Below are 24,386 nucleotides of genomic sequence, written 5' to 3' on the forward strand. Positions count from 1 at the left end.
TACTAAATTAAATGATATAGCTACCCTGTTTACTAAAGATGAGAGAGCTTGCTACTTTTATATCCTTAAAATATTCCCGTTCTCATTAAAGGGTGATGCTAAGACATGGTTTAATTCTCTTGATCCTGGTTGTGTGCGTAGTCCCCAGGATATGATTTATTACTTCTCTGCTAAATATTTCTCTGCTCATAAGAAACAAGCTGCTTTAAGGGATATATATAATTTTGTGCAAATTGAAGAAGAGAGTCTCCCACAAGCTTGGGGTAGGCTTCTCCAATTACTTAATGCTTTGCCTGATCATCCTCTTAAGAAAAATGAAATACTTGATATCTTTTATAATGGACTAACGGATGCTTCCAGAGATTACCTGGATAGTTGTGCTGGTTCTGTTTTTAGGGAAAGAACACCGGAGGAAGCTGGAATTCTATTGAATAATATGTTGACAAATGAAAATAATTGGACACCTCCGGAGCCAATTCCTGAGCCTATTCCTAAACCAACTCCGAAGAAGAGGGGTATTCTATTTCTCAGTCTTGAAGATATGCAAGAGGCAAAGAAATCTATGAAAGAAAAAGGTATTAAAGCTGAAGATGTTAAGAATTTACCTCCTATTGAAGAAATACATGGTCTTAATTTACCGCATGTTGAAGAAACATGTGATCTTAATCCCTTACCTAATGAAGAAAATCATGGTCTTGATAACCCGACACAGGTAGAAAAGGTAAATCCTCTCTATAGATATGATAAAGCTGAAATCCCATTTACTAAGTTTGCTAGCCCATGCTTAGATGAGTTTGATAAATTTATGGCTAAGCAAGAAGACTTTAATGCTTATTTTGGTAGACAATTGAAATACAATTCAAATATGCTTGAACACTTGGGTGATTATATGGCTAATGTCAAAGGTGAACTTAAATTTATTAGCAAACATGCTTCCATGGTTACCACTCAAGTAGAACAAGTACTTAAAGCTCAAAATGATTTGCTCAATGAATTGAATAGTAAGAATAATGATAATGCTGTTAGAGTGGCTACTAGAACTGGTAAAATGACTCAGGAACCTTTGTATCCTGAAGGCCACCGTAAGAGAATTGAGCAAGATTCTCAGAGAAATAATATAGATGCACCTAGTCCTTCTAGAAGGAAGAAAAAGAAAAATGATAGGACTTTACATGCTTCTAGTGAACCTATTACTGAAACACCTGAGAATCCAAATGATATTTCTATTTCTGATGTTGAAACACAATCTGGTAATGAACCTGAAACTAGTAATAATGTTACTGATAATGTTCATGATGATGCTCAACCTAGTAATGATAATGATGTAGAAATTGAACCTGCTGTTGATCTTGATAACCCACAATCAAAGAATCAACGTTATGATAAGAAAGACTTTGTTGCTAGGAAACATGGTAAAGAAAGAGAGCCTTGGGTTCAGAAACCCATGCCTTTTCCTCCCAAACCATCCAAGAAAAAGGATGATGAGGATTTTGAGCGCTTTGCTGAAATGATTAGACCTATCTTTTTGCGTATGTGATTAAGTGATATGCTCAAAATGAATCCTTATGCTAAGTATATGAAAGATATTGTTACAAATAAGAGAAAGATACCGAAAGCTAAAATTTCCACCATGCTTGCTAATTATACTTTTAAGGGTGGAATACCAAAGAAACTTGGAGATCTAGGAGTGCCCACTATACCATGCTCCATTAAAAGGAACTATGTTAAAACTGCTTTATGTGATCTTGGAACCGGTGTTAGTGTTATGCCTCTCTCTTTATATCGTAGACTTGATTTGAATAAGTTGACACCTACTGAAATATCTTTACAAATGGCTGATAAATCAACTGCTATACCTGTCGGTATTTGTGAGGATGTGCCTGTTGTAGTTGCAAACGTTACTATTTTAACGGACTTTGTTATTCTTGATATTCCCGAGGATGATAGTATGTCTATTATTCTTGGAAGACCCTTTTTGAATATAGCATGGGCTGTTATTGATTGCACTAAAGGCAATGTCACTTTTCATGTTAATGTTAATGAGCATACGGTACACTTTCCGAGGAAACAACCTCAAGTCCACAATATCAATTCTATTGAAAAAATTCCATCGATTATATTTGGAGGTTTTGAATTTCCTCTTCCTACTTTCCATAAGAAATATGATATTGTTATTATTGGGGATGTGCATATCCCCGTTGAGGTAACATAGTGTTATTTGAAATTTCTCCGATTCAATGTTATTCGGAATGAGTTCTTTAACAAGACTTGATCAACCTTGTTAGTGGATTCCTTTTGATGATCATGAGATGGATGAAATTAGAAGGCACAACCTTCTGTACCTGTTATTTATATTAAATAAAATAAAAATAAATATTTTCTATCTGTTATCTGATTATCCGTGCAATATAAAAATACCCCAAAAATAAAAGTTCTTCAAATGCCCTGAAATTTAAATATGATTTTTTCTAGAATATTTGAGAATATTTGGCACTGAGAACACAGCAGGGGGGTCAGCCACCTGCCCATGAGGGTGGAGGGCGCGCCCTACCCCTTGGGTGCGCCCCCTGCCTCGTGGGCCCACGGTGGCCCTCCTCCACTTATCCTTTCACCCACACACTCCTTCCTCCTCCCACAAACACGAATATCCAGCTCAAGCACGAGTTCTAGCTCATTTTGCTGCCATTTTCGATCTCCTTGCTCAAAGCACCTCCCACAAAATTGCTTGGGGAGATTGTTCCTTGGTATGTGACTCCTCCATTGGTCTAATTAGTTTTTGTTCTAGTGCTTTATTCATTGAAAAATTTTGCTGCTTAGGTGACCCTGTTCTTGAGCTTGCATGTCAAATTTATATGGTTCCAAGTAGTTTTGATGCATGATATAGGCCCTAGGCACTTGTAGGAGTAGTTGCTATCAATATTATTGAGTTTGGTTTACTTTTATTTTGAAGTTACTAAAAATTTCAGAATTTTTCATAAAATGATGAGGAGACTTTTGAGGGGCTCATCGAGCCAAAGCTCGAAGGAAAAGGCACCAAAGCCTAAGTATAATCTGCCTCGCACCGCAGAGGTCCGGGCGTGTGAATGGCCTTCCGATGATTTCTTGAGAGCAGCCAGTATTTATGAAGATTTTCATGAATTGGCTAAGAATGCAGGCCTCACCACTTTCCTCCATGACCAATGCGATCAGTATCTCTTACTCACAAATACCTTTGTGCAAAACTTTCATTTACATTCTAGGAGCTCACCACCTACGGTGGAGTTTCATTTATATGATGAGCATAAGGAGATGTCACTTTATGATTTTTGTCGGGTTTGTTTAGTCCCTTTTGAGGGCAAGACAGAAGAACCACATCGCGATGATGTGGAGGGGTTTATTGATACTATCACTGTAGGGGAAACAAGGAATGTTTCCGATGCATGAATCACTAGCATACATTTTCCTGTTTTACGTTACTTTGCATTATTTGCCAGTCGTTGTTTAGTTGGTCGCAGAAACTGTGGAAACCTTAGTATCCCTGATATTATTATTTGGCTCCACGGTTTATACGGTGATAACTCTGTTAGTATGGGCGGTATTATTGCCAAACGGTTAAGTCTGAACCGTACCAAGGGCCCCATCTTTGGAGGCATCTATGCTTCACGCCTAGCTGCACATTTTAACATACCTATTAGGCATTATGAGAAGGAAGAAAAGGCGCTGCCTCGTGTTTATCTAGATTATAAAAGTATGGTGGCACATGATTTTATTGTTAAGAATAGGGAAGGAGAGCTTAAATACCAATTGTTCTTTAATAAACATAATCCTGAGACTATTACCCTGCCTGCTCCTTCTTTGTTTGATTTATCTGTAGGCCAGTACCTTGTTTCGTTAAAGGCTATTCACGCCTATCGGAACCCTGCACCAGCCATGGAGCCAGAGCCGGAACCACAAGTTGATCCTCCACGACAGTCTAATTATCAGTGGGATCCGGAGATGATTGTCAGCCAGTGGCAATCAGAGTCTTCCTCTTCTTCATCTCAGTACGACCCCAACTACTATTATGGATATACGCCAGGCCAGCCGTGGCCATAGGCCAATTAGGCCAAAAGCCTAAGCTTGGGGGAGTACGTATTTCCCACCGACATTACATTTATGTTCACACACTCATTGCTAGATGTTAGTGCTCATACTTTTTCATTGTATCATCCATGCTAGTTTATATTCCTTTTTATGCTTTCTTCTTATGTGTTTAATAAACCTTAAGAAAAACCGAAAATTTAGTTGTAGCTTTTAATTAGTTTACTTTCCATGCTTGTAGTAGTAACTAAAAAGAAAACCCAAAAATATTTCTTGTTCTTCTTTTGCTTGTTGGGAGCTTTCCCGTGTAAATAGTTTTATTTCTTTTCTTTTCTTTGGGGTCGATAGGAGAAGACCATAGTTAAATTGTTGGAGTGGCTCTTATATACATTATTGTTGACCTGACAAAAGAGCCCATATTGCCTTGTCTTCTCCTGTTTATTGAATGATCGCAGATTCCAGCTTAGTCCAATGCACGCGCACTATTATTATTATTCACATCGTTCGGTCGTGCAAGTGAAGGGCAATAATGACGATATATGATGAACTTATTGAGATGAGAAAAGCTGGTATGAACTCGACCTCTTTTGTTTTTGTAAATATGATTAGTTCATCGTTCCTGATTCAGCCTATTATGAATAAACATGTTTGCAATGACAACTAGAGATCATATAGTTTCTTGTGCCATGCTTGATTAGCTACGAGTTATAATGGTTTACCTTGCGTGCCAACATGCTATTGAAATGGTTATGATGTGGTATGATAGGATGGTATCCTCCTCTGAATGATTTAAGTGACTTGACTTCGCACATGTTCACGCATGTAGTTGAAACAAAATCAACATAGCCTTCACGATATTTATGTTCATGGTGGATTATATCTTACTCATGCTTGCATTCGGTGTTGATTAATTTTAATGCATGTTCATGACTGTTGTCGCTCTCTAGCTGGTCGCTTCCCAGTCTTTTGCTAGCCTTCACCTGTACTAACCGGGAATACTGCTTGTGCATCCAATCCCTTAAACCCCAAAGTTATTCCACATGAGTCCACTATACCTACCTATATACGGTATCTACTTGCCGTTCCAACTAAATTTGTATGTGCCAAACTCTAAACCTTCAAATAAATATCCTGTTTTGTATGCTCGAATAGCTCATGTATCAACTAGGGTTATCTGTATCTTCCATGTTAGGCGGGTTATCTCAAGAGGAGTGGACTCCGCTCCTCACTCACGAGATAAATGGCTGGTCACCGGGATGCCCAGTCCCATGCTTTATGCAAACTAAATCAAAATAATTGCAAACAAAACTCCCCCTAGGACTCTTGTTAGTTGGAGGCACTCGTTGTTTCGAGCAAGCCATGGATTAATGCTTGTTGGTGGAAGGGGGAGTATAAACCTTACCATTCTGTTTGGGAACCGCCTATAATGTGTGTAGCATGGAAGATATCGCCATCTTTTGGTTGTTATGTTGACAATGAAAGTATACCGCTCAAAATATTATTCACCTCTGTTTCAAAACCGAGCTCTGGCACCTCTAGAAATCCCTTCTTCCCTCTGCGAAGGGCCTATCTATTTACTTTTATGCTGAGTCATCATCCTCTTATTAAAAAGCACCAGTTGGAGAGCACCGCTGTCATTTGCATTCATTACTATTAGTTTACATTGAATATGACTTGACTGGATATCTTTTACCATGAATTACAATGTCTAGTCAGTCCTTGGTCTTTAAAGGTGCTCTGCATTTATGTTTTGCGGTCTCAGAAAGGGCTAGCGAGATACCATCTTGTTATATCATATTATGATTGTCTTGAGAAAGTGTTGTCATCCGAGATTTATTATTATTGCTCGCTAGTTGATTATGCCATTGATATGAGTAAACTTGAGACCTAAGCGTTATTGCGAATGTGGTTAGTTATAATCTTTGTTGAAAACATGAATGCTGGCTTTACATATTTACAACAACAAGAGCAAACAGAGTTTGTAAAAGTTTTTGTTTATCACTTTCAGTTCGTAAACTGAATTGCTTGAGGACAAGCAAAGGTTTAAGCTTGGGGGAGTTGATACGTCTCCAACGTATCTACTTTTCCAAACACTTTTGCCCTTGTTTTGGACTCTAACTTGCATGATTTGAATGGAACTAACCCGGACTGACGCTTTTTTCAGCAGAACTACCGTGGTGTTATTTATGTGCAGAAACAAACGTTCTCGGAATGACCTGAAACTTCACGGAGCAACTTTTTGGAAAATATAAAAAACGCCTGCAAAAGATGAAGGCCAGGGGGCCCACCACCTCTCCACGAGGGTGGGGGGCGCGCCTGCCCCCCTACATCGTGGGCCCCCTGGTGCCTCTCCGACTCCAATAACAACTCTATATATTGTGTTTCGGGGAGAAAAAAATCAGAGAGAAGAATTCATCGCGTTTTATGATACGGAGCCGCCGCCAAGCCCTAAAACCTCTCGGGAGGGCTGATCTGGAGTCCGTTCAGGGCTCCGGAGAGGGGAATCCGTCGCCATCGTCATCATCAACCATACTCGATCACCAATTTCATGATGCTCACCGCCATGCGTGAGTAATTCCATTGTAGGCTTGCTGGACGGTGATGGGTTGGATGGGATCTATCATGTAATCGAGTTAGTTTTGTTAGGGTTTGATCCCTAGTGTCCACTATGTTTGGAGATTGATGTTGCTATGACTTTGCTATGCTTAATGCTTGTCACTAGGGCCCGAGTGCCATGATTTCAGATCTAAACCTATTATGTTTTCATCAATATATGAGTGTTCTTGATCCTATCTTGCAAGTCTATAGTCACCTATTATGTGTTATGATCCGTTAACCCCGAAGTGACAATAATCGGGATACTTACCGGTGATGACCGTAGTTTGAGGAGTTCATGTATTCACTATGTGCTAATGCTTTGTTCCGGTACTCTATTAAAAAGGAGGCCTTAATATCCCTTAGTTTCCGTAAGGACCCTGCTGCCACGGGAGGGTAAGACAAAAGATGTCATGCAAGTTCTTTTCCATAAGCACGTATGACTATATTCGGAATACATGCCTACATTATATCAATGAACTAGAGCCAGTTCTGTGTCACCCTAGGTTATGACTGTTGCATGATGAACCGCATCTGGCATAATTCTCTATCACCGATCCATTGCCTACGAGCTTTCCATATATATTGTTCTTCGCTTATTTACTTTCCCGTTGCTACTGCTATCATCACTACAAAATACCAAAAACATTACTTTTACTATTGTTACCTTTTGCTACCGTGGTATATCATATTACTTTGCTACTAAATACTTTGCTACAGATATTAAGTTTCCAGGTGTGGTTGAATTAACAACTCAGCTGCTAATACCTGAGAGTATTCTTTGGCTCCCCTTGTGTCGAATCAATAAATTTGGGTTGAATACTTTACCCTTGAAAACTGTTGCGATCCCCTATACTTGTGGGTTATCAGAAGCCAACAATGGCGGGCTAATTTGAAGGGGGGCAGCTAGTACAAGCTATCCTGACAAAGGTGGTCTTTGCCTGCCAAAGGCTCTGGTGGTGACGCCGGCTTGGGCTCCACGATGACCTCCGTCTTGCCATCCTCCTGGTCTTGGTCTCGTTGCACCAATATAGCAACTTTTGCCTGATGCCTCAGTACTCCTCGCCTGTGCTGGCCTCCTTAGCACCAAAGAGGAAACAAGGACGCTGCGCGCGCTGGCGCCCGCCTGGTGCCGTGCGTCATGGCTCACGTCACGAGTGTCTCGTGAGGTTTGCCCTGCCTTGATATCTCCACTCCTCGTGAGCCTGCCTGGCTAGGCCACTCCCGAGGAGGCCTTGCGTCGTCCGCCTCGCGAGGCTTGGACCCTCGCGAGGGTCTTGGATGCTTTGCTGGTGAAGATGGGTCGTACGGCCTACAAGCTCAGCCACGCCGCGGGCCGCAGGCAGGAAAATCTGGGGACCCCCGTTCCCAGAATGCCGACAAAATTTTGACCATAAATTGAACTAACAAAATATCAATGCATGTCATCAAAAATTATATCATTGGATTCATATTTGAACATACTTTCCAATGGTATAACTTTTGCTATGTATAACGTATATTTTATTAGTTAAAATCATGGTCAAAATATGACCATAAATACAAGGGTGGACTAAGAAACCAGGATGAAGGTAGTAGATGGCAGACTGTTGGGCCAGAGTTCGAGCCTCCACCACAACTTCATATTTTATGTTTTTCTGTGAGGCCCAACACCAGCACGACCGGGAAATAATTGGGCCCATTATCAGCACAACAAGATTTTTTTTTGAGTTTCTCTAAGGCCCAACATTGGCCGCCAAAATTACATACCAGAAAATTAATATAAAAGATAATCTAGCTTACCTTTCTAAAACTATAGGTTAGCTAGGTGGTCTGGTTCATGCGTGCGCACTCAAATTATGCGGGCCGAGTTCGAGTCCTCGTGATGCAGTTTTGTTTCATTATTACGTACGACACAAAAATGACGGATGAAAAAAGAAGATGAGGTACCAAAAACGCTTGATGGACAAAAATATATATATATGGAGAAACGATCCTTCATTTAGTAGTAGGTATAGATATAGACTGGGCCGACTCATTTTTGTTCCTTTTTTTGTTCAGTGACATTTCATTCGATCGAGACGCAAGATGGTGGCTGTCGGTGTCAAAACCGGCGGATCTCGGGTAGGGGGTCCCGAACTGTGCGTCTAGGCCGGATGGTAACAGGAGGCAAGGAACACGATGTTTTACCCAGGTTCGGGCCCTCTTGATGGAGGTAAAACCCTACGTCCTGCTTGATTAATATTGATGATATGAGTAGTACAAGAGTAGATCTACCACGAGATCAAGGAGGATAAACCCTAGAAGCTAGCCTATGGTATGATTGTTGTATGATGAAGTTGTCCTACGGACTAAAACCCTCTGGTTTATATAGACACCGGAGAGGGTTAGGGTTACACAAAGTCGGTTACAATGGCAGGAGATCTTGAATATCCGCATCGCCAAGCTTGCCTTCCACGCCAAGGAAAGTCCCATCCGGACACGGGATGAGGTCTTCAATCTTGTATCTTCATAGTCCTGGAGTCTGGCTGAAGGTATAGTTCGGCTATCCGGACACCCCCTAATCCAGGACTCCCTCAGTGGCTGTAGTCGCTCTGATTTTCTTTGGTTTTTTCTTTTCTAATTTTTTCTTCGGTTTTCTGTTGTTTCTTCAATTGTTTTTGTGGTATTTTTTTACCTTGTTCCATTCGTTTCTTACTCAGTTTATTGGTATTTTCTTTTTTTCTTGGTTATCATTCTCTTCTTTTCTTTTCTTTTTTGCAATGGTTCTCTCTAGTTCTTTGCTTTCTTTTTCTTTCCCTTATATTTTATTTGTTTCTTCCTCGGGTTTTTTGCACTGTTTTTCTCCGGTTTTCTTATTTCTTATTTCTCTTTGATTTTCTTTGTTCCTTTATTTGGTTTTCTTTGTTTTTTTTCTATTTCCTCCTTTTCTCAACACATGTCTACTTTTTACACCCTGCACCTTTTTTCACATATGTCAAGTTAATGCACGTTCAACATTTTTTCAAATACACGACTAACATTTTATTCAAAGAAAAAGAATTGTTTCCATGTCTATTGTATTCGTACACATTATATATTTTCCGTATACATCTAAAATAATAATATAGGTTTAACATTTTTCATATACATGATTAACATTTTTTTTCAAATATATGTTTTGGTGTCTACTTTTCTTCGTACACATCATACATTTTTCTTCTATATCTGATACATTTTTTATACATGCCTATCATTTTTCACATACACATTTAAGACCATAAAAATACATGATTAACATTTTCATTAACATATATTTTTGGATGTCTATATTCCCATATATATTGCATATTTTTTGTATACATCACGAATATTTTTTATATACACGTTAACATTTTTCAAATACATGATTAACATTTTTGAACTCTTATATTTTTTATGTATATTTTTCCATACATGTATTACATTTTTATTATACATAGGAAACATATTTCCACATACATTTAACATTTTTTAAAATGCACGATTAACATTTGTCAAAAACTTCATCTCTCCCCAATGCCTTCGTCTTCACAACCTCTCTGTCCAGTGAGGACACCCCTGCTCAACACCTCCTCAGCGCCTGATCCACCACCTCTCTGCGCCCCCGCACACGCCACCCCACCGGAACTCCAGTGCCTCCTAGATCCTCCCCTTTCTCCTTCTTCCTCTCTTCCTTCCCCTGCCTCTCAGTTCTTCTTTTTTCACTTGGCCATGCGCAGGAGCACGCATGCAGGGAGCCATGCCGCGTCGTCGTCACGCCGCCGCCACCCTCCGCCTCGCTTCGCTCGTGTGGGTCATGGTGCGGGCGGGAGTGCCGGTGCCGCGAGTCCCTGCTTCCCAAATTGGGCCCAATCAGCTGACAGAAGCGGGATGAAACGGGTGCCGCCCCTCACACGAGCATGCGCGCCGGCAATGCGGCCTCCATCCTACTTCCCCTCTTCCGCCACCCTACTTCTCCTCCCCGGCTCACTGCCGCCCCCTTCACGACACGGGAGCAGCACCTCTGCCGCAACTAGATTGAGGCACATGCTCTAGCCGACCGGTGCGGGCCCCGAGCGTGGCGGCTTGGGCCTCGCTGTCGGCGAACCGTGCGCGGAGGACTCTGTCGTCGCGAGAAGGAGGGCACGGAGGAGGGGAGGCAGCCCCGCATGCGGGGAGGATGGCACGGCGGAGGATCTGGGGCGGCGGTGCGGAGGCGGCGGATCGACAGGTCGGGGTGTGAGGCACGGGCGATCGACGCCGGGGTGTTTTTTTGTCAAATGTGTCCACGGGTGGGGCAGAATTATGAAGTGTTTTTTCCACTTATTTAATGGACTGTGGGTTAATTACTTAATACCATAGGAGGCTTTTTGCAAAACATGCACAACGCTGAACCCGACAGACTCAACCCATGTTTTATTTTTATTAGGAATATATATAGTGATATTATTCATCACGCAGGTTGCAGAATAAGTTATTCTTCACCCGAGATAATCTTACGATCATTTCATAATTAAATTATGTTCAGAATTCAAATTGTTACATTCCAATTGATTCACTACGTAAAATTTGGCATAAGAAAATAAAAATATAGGTCATAAGACAAGAAAATTTGCAGTTTATGTGTATTTTACACTATGTTTTTACGTTTGTAATTTTACATAACATAAAATATTTTTACGATGTTTATATATTTCCTTATAGTCTCTTTTTACGTCGAAAATAAGACAAAATTTACGGAACGTAAAATTACGGTGCATTGATGGTAAAATAGAGGGGGTGTAGAATAATTATTCCTCACCCAGTATGACGAATAGTCAATTCCTAGCCGGTCTATTCTGCTAATTTTAACAGAATAACTATTTTGATAACACTTCTGCACTGCACGCTCAACGCAAGTGCGCGTCATTGTTTGAACCAAGTGTGCTGCAGTACTTACATGAGTGAACTCCCCGTCGCAAAAAATTGCACGGTATGTTTTTTCGGTACCTTTTCTGCTCTAGTTTTTTAATTGTTAGTCAGAACGAGACGTGTAATATACAGCTGAAAAGCTATAGATTAGGCGCTACTTCGACATGTTGAACACTTTTCAAGATTCCTCACGGTTTAAGAGCAGTTTTGAAAATGGTTCAGCCCTCGATGAGTGGCAGCGAACATTTTTTCGCGTTTTTTTCTAAACCACTTGTCGGAATGAAATATATCATCGAGACGCATCTTTTTCATATCTATTGTTTTCTCTAATTCGTTACGGTTTAAGAGCAATTTCAAATTTACTAAATTGCGGAATTCCGTTTTTCTATTTTTTCAAATTTTTGGTACTGTTTTTTCTCGAGTTTTCTAACCGTTTGTCGAAACGAGGCGTGTAATATACCTTTCAAAAGCTATGGACGAGGCGCAACTTTCATATGTTCAAATGTTTTTGGGGTTCCTTACGGTTTTAAGTTAATTTTGAAAATGTAAGGCGGACGATGAGTGGCTGCGACCGTTTTTTCTTGAATTTTTACAAACCTCCAGCCGGAATGATTCGAATGATACACCGTTGGAAACATATCGACAAGACGCCACTTTTTCACGTAGAACGCTCTCTCTTATTCCTAACGGTTGAAGAGCAGTTTTAAAATTATCGAAATGCACACACTGTTTTTCCCGACACCAAAATCGACGTATGTACTGGATCAGACAGAAGAACGCACTGCGTCAGACAAAAAACCGCACTACATCAGATGGGCAAGTGCACTGCATGGTTTCTTTTTGTTTAGACGTAATTTTTCTCGAACGGGGAAAGAAGAATGCACTGCTTCAGACGAAATACCGCACTGCATCAGATGGGCAAGTGCACTGCATGGTTTCTTTTTGTTTAGACGTATTTTTTTCTCGGGCGGGGAAAGAAGAACACACTGCTTCAAACGAAATACCGCACTGCATCAGATGGGCAAGTGCGCTGCATGGTTTCTTTTTGTTTAGACGTATTTTTTCTGGGACGGGAAAGTGAAGTGCGCTTCACACCGAGCGCAAGTGAACCGCAAACACCATCAGAAAATGAACCGCATTGTTTTTCTTGGATGTTTCCATAATATCTTTTTTGCACTTCATATTTGAAATAAGTGAACCGCGACACTATGAAAAGTGAACCGCAATACTCGTTTCTCTAATATGCTTTTTGCGCTTCACATTGGGCCCAAGTGGACCGCATCATTACCGAAAATGAACCTAACACTCTAAAAAGTGGACCACATTTATTATTTTGCTAGTGAACTTCGAAATATTTTTTTCAATCGTTCGACATAACAAAACAAAGTGCATTAGAAAAAGAAGTGAACCTCTTGCGGGATTTTCTTTTCCTCTTTTTTTACAAAGCTAACCATTACCCACCACCAAATGGATCAAATCATATTGTTTCTTGAAGTATACAATATGAAAAATAACTGCATAGTAGAGTGAAGCGAACCTCTCTCTGATTTCTTTTGCAGTTAAATTTTTGCACAATAAAAAAGGAAAATGAAAAAGCTTTGAATTGCAATGCTCTAAACTGTACTTTCAACAAGCATTTATTGTTTACAAAAATGTTGAGGCGACAAAAAATTGAACTGAAAAAGCACTGAACTCCGTGTGAGATGCACTGCACTGCACCACCATGTGCATTTGTCAAAAAAGCAGGCAGTCCTGTGCATAAGCAAAATTTGAAGAAAAAAAATCTCAAGATGCAGTAGAGCATCAGTGGCACCGCACCACCATCCACGAGTCGTAGGATAGGTTGCACGGATGCACTCCTAACCATGTGACACATCGCCTCCCCTAACCTCCCATCGAAAGAGAGAGAGAACTACTTGCCGACAAACCGGATACTACACTGTAGCACTAGACCAACCACACCCAATCGATGGACCGCACATCGCCCACCAATGGACTGCATCCCATGCTGGACGACGATAAGTTTTTCTTGTCGGGGCCCCTTGCTTGTGAAGAGGCGCTCGTCTCCATGGTTGAACTAGCCAAACTGCAATGGAGAGGCAGCCCAGCTACAACCGAGGGGCAGGTGAACTGCAGGGCCGGCTGAATTTCGCCGGTGTCCTTGGCGGAGGAGGAGTTCATTCTACCCAGAGAGGAGGAAAGGTGGATGAAGGGGAAGAGGAGGAGGATGTGGCATAGGAGGAGAAGAGATTCACCGTCCCCGGGAGGAACTGCTCGGGGATGAAGAACACGACAGTGACGCATGGCTGAAAAAGCTGCTTGCACGCTCTTTGCGAACTGCACATGCGGGAGCAGCTATAGAGTGAGTGAATTTTCTCCCTGACGTGGAGCAAAGGAGTCAATGAGATCTCACCATCCACGAATGGGGAGGACGCCATGGGGGGGGGCTAAGCCCGTACCAGAGTGGAGTTGGTTGCTCCCCGGGACTGCAGCTCGTGGTGGCGGTGCTTGCTAAGTCCCCAGGCCTTGCATGGGAGGCGATGAATCGGACCTCCACCGCCACGCCTGCGAATGGCCGGACGGATCTGTGCACGACCTTCACTAGAGAGAGAGAGAGACAGAGACAGAGATAGAGACAGAGAGAGGGAGGGAGAGGGAGGAGAGAGGGAGAGAGATACGTCTTAGGATTAACCATATTCAACACATGTTTTTGTTGTTTTGTGTGAACACCGAGGCCATCGCCGACGAGGGTGAGAAGGAGGATAAGCGACAACACAAATATGATGCCTCGCAAAAATAAAGGAGATGGACCTATTGTGGTCTTGAGTGATGGTTGTTGAGTTAAGAGCGTGTGTTATGTTTTCTCTCCCGTTGCAACACATGGGCTCTTTTGCTAGTTATTAAAAAACATGTTAACAATTGCATGCTGATGTCGCTTAAAACTGCGTCGGTATCTCTCCAAAAAGGAAGGGATGATGCAGTACAACTACGGTAGGTATTTCCCTCAGTTGTGAAGCCAATGTATCAATCCAGTAGGAGAAACAAGCAACATTATGTAAACGGTACCTGCACACAAAGAACAAATACTTGCAACCCGACGCGTATGAGGGGTTGTCAATCCCTCTTCGGGTAACGGCGCCAGAAATTGTCAAGTTGACGGGATAAAATTTGTGTAGATTGGATAAATAGATCTCGATAAAACGCAAAATAAAACAAGTAATAAAAATGTACAACAAGGTATTTTTGGGTTTTTAGAATAATAGATCTGAAAACAAAAGTAAATAAAAATAGATCTCAAAGCAAATATGATAAAGAATAGACCCGGGGCCCCAGATTTCACCAGTGGCTTCTCTCGAGAAATAGCACACGATGGGTAAACAAATTACTATTGGGAAATTGATAGAAGATCGAATAATTATGATGATATCTGAGGCAATGATCAATATATAGGCATCACGTCTAAGATTAGTAGCCCGACTCCTGCCTGCATCTACTACTATTACTCCACACATCGACCGCTGTTCTCCATGCATCTAGTGTATAAGTTCATGGAAAAACATAGTAATGCAATAAGAACAATGACATGATGTAGACGAGATCTATTCATGTAGGGATAGCCCCCATCTTGTTATCCTTAATAGCAACGATATATGCGTGTCTTGTTGCCTCTTCTGTCACTAGGAAAGAACACCGCAAGATCGAACCCATCACAAAGCACCTCTTCCTATGGCAAGAAAAATCGATGAGTTGGCCTAACTAAACCAAATATTCAAAGAAGAAATACGAGGCTATAAATAATCATGCATATAAGAGATCAAAGAAGACTCAAATAATATTCATGGATATAGATCTGACCATAAACTCAAAGTTCATTGGATCCCAACAAACACACCGCAAAAAGAGTTACATCAAATAGATCTCCAAGAGACCATTGTATTGAGAATCAAGAGAGAGAGAGAGAAAGAGAGAGAGAGAGAGGGAGGGAGGGAGAGAGAGAGAGAGGAAGCCATCTAGCTACTGCCTAAGGACCCGTAGGTCTATGGTGAACTACTCACGCATCATCGGATATGCACTAATGAGGATGATGAACCCCTCTATGATGGTGTCTAGATTGGATCTCGTGGTTCTGGAAATTGTGATGGCTGTAATATTGCTTAGTCGACTCCCCTAGGGTTTCTGGAATATTTGGGGATTTATAGGGTGAAGAGGCAGTGTTGGAGGCCACCGAGGGGGGCACAACCCCCCTGGGCGCGCCTGGGTCTCATGGCGCGCCCTGGTGGGTTGTGCCCACCTCAGGCCTCCCCTCTGGTACTTTTTGCCCCACTGGGTGTCTTTTTGTCCAAAAAAATTCTCCAAAAAGATTCGCTGCGTTTGGACTCCGTTTGGTACTGATATTCTGCGAAGTAAAAAACAAGCAGAAAACAGCAACTGGCACTGGGCACTATGTCAATAGGTTAGTGTTGGGAACACAGTATTTCAAATTTTTTGGTACGATCACGCAAGATCTATCTAGGTGATGCATAGTAACGAGAGGGGAGAGTGTGTCCATGTACCCTCGTAGACCGAAAGCGGAAGCGTTTAGTAACGTGGTTGATGTAGTCGAACGTCTTCGTGGTTCAACCGATCCAAGCACCGAACGCATGACACCTCCGTGTTCAGCACACATTCAGCCCGATGACGTCCCTCAAGCTCTTGATCCAGTTGAGGACGAGGGAGAGTTTTGTTAGCACGACGGCCTGTTGACGGTGATGATGAAGTTACTGGCGCAGGGCTTCGCCTAAGCACTACAACGATATGACCGTGGTGTGTAACCGTGGAGGGGGGCACCGCACATGGCTAAGAGAAGACTTGGTGTGTCTTTGGGGTGCCTTCCTGAGGGAGTCCAGGATTATGGGCTCCTTGGGTGTCCGGGCTACGTGGCGTGGGCCGGACAGATGGGCCATGAAGATAGAAGATAGAAGGCCTTCCCTCATGTCCGGATGGGACTCTCCTTGGCATGGGAGGCAAGCTTAGCATGTGGATATGAAGATTCCTTTCTCTGTAAACCGACTCTGTACAAACCCTAGCCCCCTCCGGTGTCTATATAAACCGGAGGGTTTAGTCCGTAGAGGCAACCATAATCATGTAGGCTAGACATCTAGGGTTTAGCCATTACGATCTCGTGGTAGATCAACTCTTGTAACCTCTATACTCATCAAAGTCAATCAAGCAGGAAGTAGGGTATTACCTCCATCGAGAAGGCCTGAACCTGGGTAAACATCGTGTCCCCTGTCTCCTGTTACCATTGATCCTTAGATGCACAGTTCGGGAACCCCTACCCGAGATCTGCCAGTTTTGACACAGACATTGGTGCTTTCAATGAGAGTTCCACTGTGCCGTTGTCGAAAGGCTCGATGGCTCCATCAATCATCTACAACAATACTTCCGCGAAGGAGTTTTTTCTTCCTGTCCAAATCTTTGTATTCGGTGGCTTTGCACTGCGTGCCAACTCGGTTGGCCACCTGGAGCAGATCGACAGCTACTCCCCTGGTCACCAAACCAGTTTTGAAAATCTGAACTATGTCGCTATGAAGGAAATATACCCTAGAGGCAATAATAAAGTTATTATTTATTTCCTTATATCATGATAAATGTTTATTATTCATGCTAGAATTGTATTAACCAGAAACATAATACATGTGTGAATACATAGACAAACAATATGTCACTAGTATGCCTCTACTTGACTAGCTCATTTAATCGAAGATGGTTATGTTTCCTAACCATAGACATGAGTTGTCATTTGATTAACGGGATCACATCATTAGGAGAATGATGTGATTGACATGACCCATTCCATTAGCTTAGCACTCGATCATTTAGTATGTTGCTATTGCTTTCTTCATGACTTATACATGTTCCTATGACTATGACATTATGCAACTCCTGTTTACCGGAGGAACACTTTGTGTGCTACCAAACGTCACAACGTAACTGGGTGATTATAAAGGTGCTCTACAGGTGTCTCCAAAGGTACATGTTGGGTTGGCGTATTTCGAGATTAGAATTTGTCACTCCGATTGTCGGAGAGGTATCTCTGGGCCCTCTCGGTAATGCACATCACTTAAGCCTTGCAAGCAATGCAACTAATGAGTTAGTTGCGAGATGATGTATTACGGAACGAGTAAAGAGACTTGCCGGTAACGAGATTGAACTAGGTATTAAGATACCGACGATCGAATCTCGGGCAAGTAACATACCGATGACAAAGGGAACAAACGTATGTTGTTATGCGGTATGACCGATAAGGATCTTCGTAGAATATGTAGGAGCCCATATGAGCATCCAGGTTCCGCTATTGGTTATTGACTGGAGACGTGTCTCGGTCATGTATACATTGTTCTCGAACCCGTAGGGTCCGCATGCTTAACTTTACGATGACAGTTTCATTATGAGTTTATATATTTTGATGTACCGAAGGTTGTTCGGAGTCCCAGATGTAATCACGGACTTGACGAGGAGTCTCGAAATGGTCGAGACATAAAGATGGATATATTGGACGACTATATTTGGACACCGGAAAGGTTCCGGGTGAGATTGGGACAATACCGGATCACCGGGAGGTTATCGGAACTCCCCGGGAGGTATATGGGCCTTAGTGGAAAGGAGGGGAAAGGAGCAAGGTAGGGGGCGTGCCCCCCCAATCCCAATCCGAATTAGGAGGGGGGCCGCCCCCCTTTCCTTCCTCCCTCCTTCCTCTTCCTTCCCTCTCCCACTCCTAATAGGAAAAAGGGGAGTCCTACTCCCGGTGGGAGTTGGACTCCCCCCTAGGGCGCGCCACCCTCCTTGGCCGGCCCCCTCCTCCACTCCTTTATATACGGGGGCAGGGGGCACCCCAGAGACACAACAGTTGATCATTGATCTCTTAGCCATGTGCGGTGCCCCCCTCCACCATAGTCCTTGATAATATTGTAGCGGTGCTTAGGCGAAGCCCTGCGACGGTAAAACATCAAGATCGTCACCACGCCGTCGTGCTGACGGAACTCATCCCCAACACTTTGCTGGATCGGAGTCCGCGGATCGTCATCGAGCTGAACATGTGCTAGAACTCGGAGGTGCCGTAGTTTCGGTGCTTGATCGGTCGGGCCGTGAAGACGTACGACTACATCAACCGCGTTGTGCTAATGCTTCCGCTTCCGGTCTACGAGGGTACGTAGACAACACTCTCCCCTCTTGTTGCTATGCATCACCATGATCTTGCGTGTGCGTAGGAATTTTTTTGAAATTACTACGTTCCCCAACATGCTGATATCCGAGGAGACTTGATCTTCCAAGGGTTCGTGGCCTCAACCACCGCTCCGGCCTTAGATCCGGAGCACGTCATCAGGTCTAAAGACGGGAATCTAGAGCCCGCCGGACTCTCTGCGTCCTTAGAGCTCAACACTGAGAGAATAGAGTTTCTGGCAATCATTGCAAGGCTTGACTCTTCTCCGGACACTAATTTCGAACCCCGGGGGCCCGCGTCATGCGAGCTCGGCCTAGAAACTTCTGACCCCGTCCAAACCCCGGGCTTAAACGAGGCTGTGGACTTAATGCAATCCCTCTTCATCACAGAGGAGCCGCTCCTGAATCACGCCTAGCCTTGACTAGGGGCTAGAAATATGGAATTTTACTTCCCACCCACCACCCACTTCATAGCCACTGTCGAGGACTTAACCGACATGCTTGATTACGCCTACGAAGACATCGATGGTATGGACGACGATGCCAGTGAGGAGCAGGCCCAAAACCCGCCGGTCACCGGACGTTGGATGGCCACCTCCTCGTATGACGTATACATGGAGGATACACCTAAAAACGGCGACGACGATGATGAGAAAAACTCAGTCGAGGACGAACCTCCTGAGGTACCGCCAAAACGTCGATGTCAGCGGCGCCACTCTAAATTGCATTGCGGTAAGAACAGCAATACCGGCACTGAAGACACTGATACTCCGGAGAACGCCGAAGACCAAGAAGACCCCATCGAACCAACATCCGAATAGGATGATCGGGGCGGCGGGCAAATTGATCCCGACGAGCAAATAGGGAACGAAGACTCGGAGGACAACAACTATCTGCCACTCTCCGAGGACGACGTGAGCCTCAGCGACGAAGATTTTATCATGCCAAAGGAACCCCTCGAACAAGAGCGCTTCAAGCGCCGCCGGCTAATAGCTATGGCTAGAAGCCTAAAAAAGAAACCGCAACAGCTTCATGCTGACTAAGATCTGCTCAAGGACAGATGGACTAATGTCCTGGCGGCCGAAGAGCACGGACTTGAACGCCCAACAAAGAGTTACCGAAGTGTAATATGTTACCCCAATTCGACGACGAGGCGCTGGAGCCCATATCGCCCGCACGCAATGCGGCTCCCGGACCCAACCGACCACCACATGGCCAGGGCATTACGGCAACTCAAGACGAACACCAGCCCACTCCACCTCGCCATAAAAACAGAGAAGCAACAGCTCAAGGATACACATATGACCTACGACAAGACCTAGAGAATAGAGCAGATCAGACCAGATCAATCTATGGATCGCGGGGGCACGCCCCGGCACGAGAGGATGGTTCCCAATCCCGGCACGACAAGTACAACCACGCCCCGGCCGAAAACCGCATACGGACCTCATCCGAACTACGCCGTGACACGGCCCAATTTAGGGGTGCCGCACACCCCCTATGCTTCACCGATGAAGTAATGGAGCACCAATTCCCAGAAGGGTTCAAACCCATGAACATCGAATCATACGATGACACATCAGATCCTGTAGTATGGATTGAAGACTTTCTTCTCCACATTCACATGGCTCGCGGTGACGATCTACACGCCATCTAATACCTTCCCCTCAAACTTAAGGGACCAGCACGACATTGGCTGAACAGTCTACCAGAAAATTCTATTGGTAGCTGGGAGAACCTAGAGGATGCATTCAGAGACAACTCCCAAGGTACCTATGTTCGGCGCCTAGATGCCGATGACCTTAGCCACATAATCCAGCAACCAGGGAATCGGCCCGACACCTTTGGGTAAGGTTCCTAATAAAAAAGAACCAGATTGTGGATTATCCGGACGCAGAAGTCCTCGCGTCCTTCAAACATAGCGTCTGAGACAAGTGGCTTGCCTGACACCTCGGCCAAGAAAAGCCGAAGTCCATGGAAGCCCTCACCGAACTTATGACATGTTTCTGCGCGAGAGAAGACAGCTGGCTTGCTCGTAGAAGCAATAGCACTAGGGACCCGGGTACCTCCGAAACCAGGGACAACAATGGCAAGCCATGACGCGCCAAGCATAAGTGAAAGCACAAGTGCTCCCTAGGTGGTTTTGATAATTGATGACAACATATCTCTTGTTGGACTAACATCTCAATCTAGCATGTTTCAGATAAGTTCAACAATGGAGTGGCATGGCATGGATGTGAAAGTGGAATCCTCAAAGGGAATCCTCAAGATGCTAAGGACAAAGGATTGGCTAAAGCTCAAGTCAAGACTCTTCATTTTATATTTTAGTGATCCAAGATCACATTGAGTCTTTAGGAAAAGCCAATACTATTAAGGAGGGATGAGGTGTTGCTTAATGAGCCTCTTGCTTCATGTGCTTAGTGATATGCTCCAAAACCCTCAGCTACTTTCCCACTTCCACAATATGACCTAAACCCTAAGCCAACTCGGTCCTACCGATTTTCCTATCCGGCGCCACCGAGTTCCACTTGTCATAAGCCACTGCCAAACCCTAATCATTTCGTCTCACGATGGGATCTCGTCTCACCGAGATGGGCTTGCAAACTCTCTGTTACCCATTGCAATATTCTCGGTCCCACCGAGATATGAATCGGTTCCACCGTTTGCTGCAAATCTCAGTTTCACTTCTCAGTTTCACTTATTACCCAAATCGGTCCCACCGAGTTTGAGTGATCGGTCAAACCGAGTTTTGGATTTACCCTAACCCCAGCACATCGGTCCCACCGAGTTGATCCAGTCGGTCCCACCGAAATCTCTAACGGTCACTAGGTTTAAATTTTCGGTCCGACCGAGTTTATTGATTCGGTCCCACCGAGATTGGAAAACTGTGTAACGGTTGGATTTTGTGTGGAGGCTATATATACCCCTCCACCTTATTCTCATTCGAGGGGAGAGCCATCAGAACACACACACCATTCCAACTCATATGTTCTGAGAGAGAACCACCTACTCATGTGTTGAGACCAAGACATTCCATTCCTACCATATGAATCTTGATCTCTAGCCTTCCCAAGTTGCTTTCCACTCAAATACTCTTTCAACCAAATCCAAATCCTATGAGAGAGAGTTGAGTGTTGGGGAGACTATCATTTGAAGCACAAGAGCAAGGAGTTCATTACCTACACACCATTTGTTACTTCTTGGAGAGTGGTGTCTCCTAGATTGGCTAGGTGTCACTTGGGAGCCTCCGACAAGATTGTGGAGTTGAACCAAGGAGTTTGTAAGGGAAAGGAGATCGCCTACTTCGTGAAGATCTACCGCTAGTGAGACAAGTCCTGTGTGGGCGATGGCCATGGTGGGATAGACAAGGTTGCTTCTTCGTGGACCCTTTGTGGGTGGTTGCTTCTTCGTGGACCCTTCGTGGGTGGAGCCCTGTGTGGACTCGCGCAACCGTTACCCTTGGGTGGAGCCCTGTGTGAACTCGCGCAACCGTTACCCTTCGTGGGTTGAAGTCTCCATCAACGTGGATGTAGGATAGCACCACCTATCTGAACCACGGGAAAAACATCCGTGTCTCCAATTGCGTTTGAATTCTCCAAACCCTTCTCTTTACATTCTCGCAAGTTGCATGCTTTACATTCCGCTGCTCATATACTCTTTGCATGCTTGCTTGATATGTATTGTGTGTATTGAAATTGTGCCTAAACTCCACTTAAACCGAAAAAGCTTAAAAATTGCAACTTGAGCATTATGTGTCTAATCACCTCCCTCTAGACACATCTACTTCTAGATCCCACAAGTGGTATCAGAGCCTTGGTCTCCATTGCCTTGGTTTAATCACCATTGGAGGAAGATGGATGTGTCTACTCTAGGGAGTCTTAGGCATAGAGTGCCTATTCATGATGGAGAGTACTTTCATGAGTGGAAAAATGAGATGCTTGTAATCTTCAATCAATATCATTTGAACAAGTACATTGCTAGCCCTTGTGCACCTCATATTGATCCCTTGCATCCTACCCTAGATGAAGATATTGACATGATTCGCAATCTTAGAACTATTGAGCTCATCATTAGAGGATTGCCCAAAAATTTGATTGCTAGTTTGCCTACTCAAAATTGCGCCTATACTATATGGAAATTTCTTGAGGAACGGTTTCCCAATCATTCCTTGAAAACTTTGGATGAAATTCTCCATAAATCTATTGCCTTGAGTAAGATGAACTCTAGTAATCCTAGTTTTGGTAAATGTCTTCTTGAACTTGCCAATCTTAAGCATGCTAAAGGAGAGGTTGGAATCATTAATGATATCATACTCAAAGCTATAAGAATTCATAAAAGTGACCACTTTGATGATCATTTATCTGATGAATTACCCTCTCTAGGAAATGATGAATCACAAGATCATGATGAACATGAATATTACGATGAGGATGATAGTGACTTCGATCTTGATGATGCAATGAGACATTTTGGTCTTATGGCAAATCATCGGGGATATGAATCAGGAGGAAAGGAATGGGTTTTTGATAGTGGATGTACTGATCATATGACCGGAGATGAAGAGATGTTTCGTGAGCTTGCTGAAAATGACGGCCCTCGAAAATATGTCACCTTTGGTGATAATTCAAAGGGTAAAGTGGTTGGCCTTGGTAAGGTGGCCATATCACATGATAGTTCCATCCAAAATGTCATGCTCGTTGAATCTCTTGGCTACAACTTACTTTCAGTATCTAGACTTGCTGATTTCGGTTTGAATGTCTTATTTACTGAGGTAGATTGCCAAGTATTTCGTCGAGACAATCATAAAATGGTCTTTACGGGTATGCGTAGAGGTGATCTTTACATTGTCGATTTCTCTAAAAAGGCACAACCTAAAACTTGCTTTGTTGCTAAATCCTCAAAAGGTTGGTTGTGGCATAGACGACTAGGTCACGTTGGCATGAGAAACCTTGACAAGCTTATTAAAGGAAATCATATCCTTGGAGTTAACAATGTCATATTTGATAAGGATAGACTTTGCAGTGCTTGTCAAGCAGGTAAACAGGTTGGAGGAAGACATCCCATGAAGAACATCATGACCATAAGGAGGCCACTCGAGCTACTTCAGATGGATCTTTTTGGTCCCAACTCCTACAAGAGTCTCGGTAGAAATTCTTTTGGTCTAGTTATAGTTGATGACTTTTCAAGATTTACGTGGGTGTTCTTTCTTAATGACAAATCGCAGGTCCAGAAGATCTTCAGAAACTTCGCCAGGAAAGCTCAAAATCAGTTTGATGTGAAGATCAAGAAGGTTCGGAGTGACAACGGAACGGAGTTCAAGAACGCAAATGTGGACACCTTTCTTGATGAAGAAGGGATTTCACACGAGTTTTCGGCTACGTACACACCTCAACAAAATGGAGTTGTTGAGAGGAAGAACTGGACGCTCATCGAAATGGCAAGGACAATGCTTGACGAATACAAGACGCCAAAGCACTTTTGGGCAGAAGCGGTTGAGACAGCTTGTCACGCAACAAATCGCTTATATCTTCACAAGCTACTCGGCAAGACGGCATACGAGCTCCTCACTGGTAACAAGTGTCAAGTTGGATACTTTCGAGTATTCGGCTCAAAGTGCTACATTCTTGATAAGCATCGTC

Source organism: Triticum urartu, chromosome 3 (assembly GCF_003073215.2).
Source record: "Triticum urartu cultivar G1812 chromosome 3, Tu2.1, whole genome shotgun sequence".
NCBI classification, from domain to species: Eukaryota; Viridiplantae; Streptophyta; class Magnoliopsida; order Poales; family Poaceae; genus Triticum; species Triticum urartu.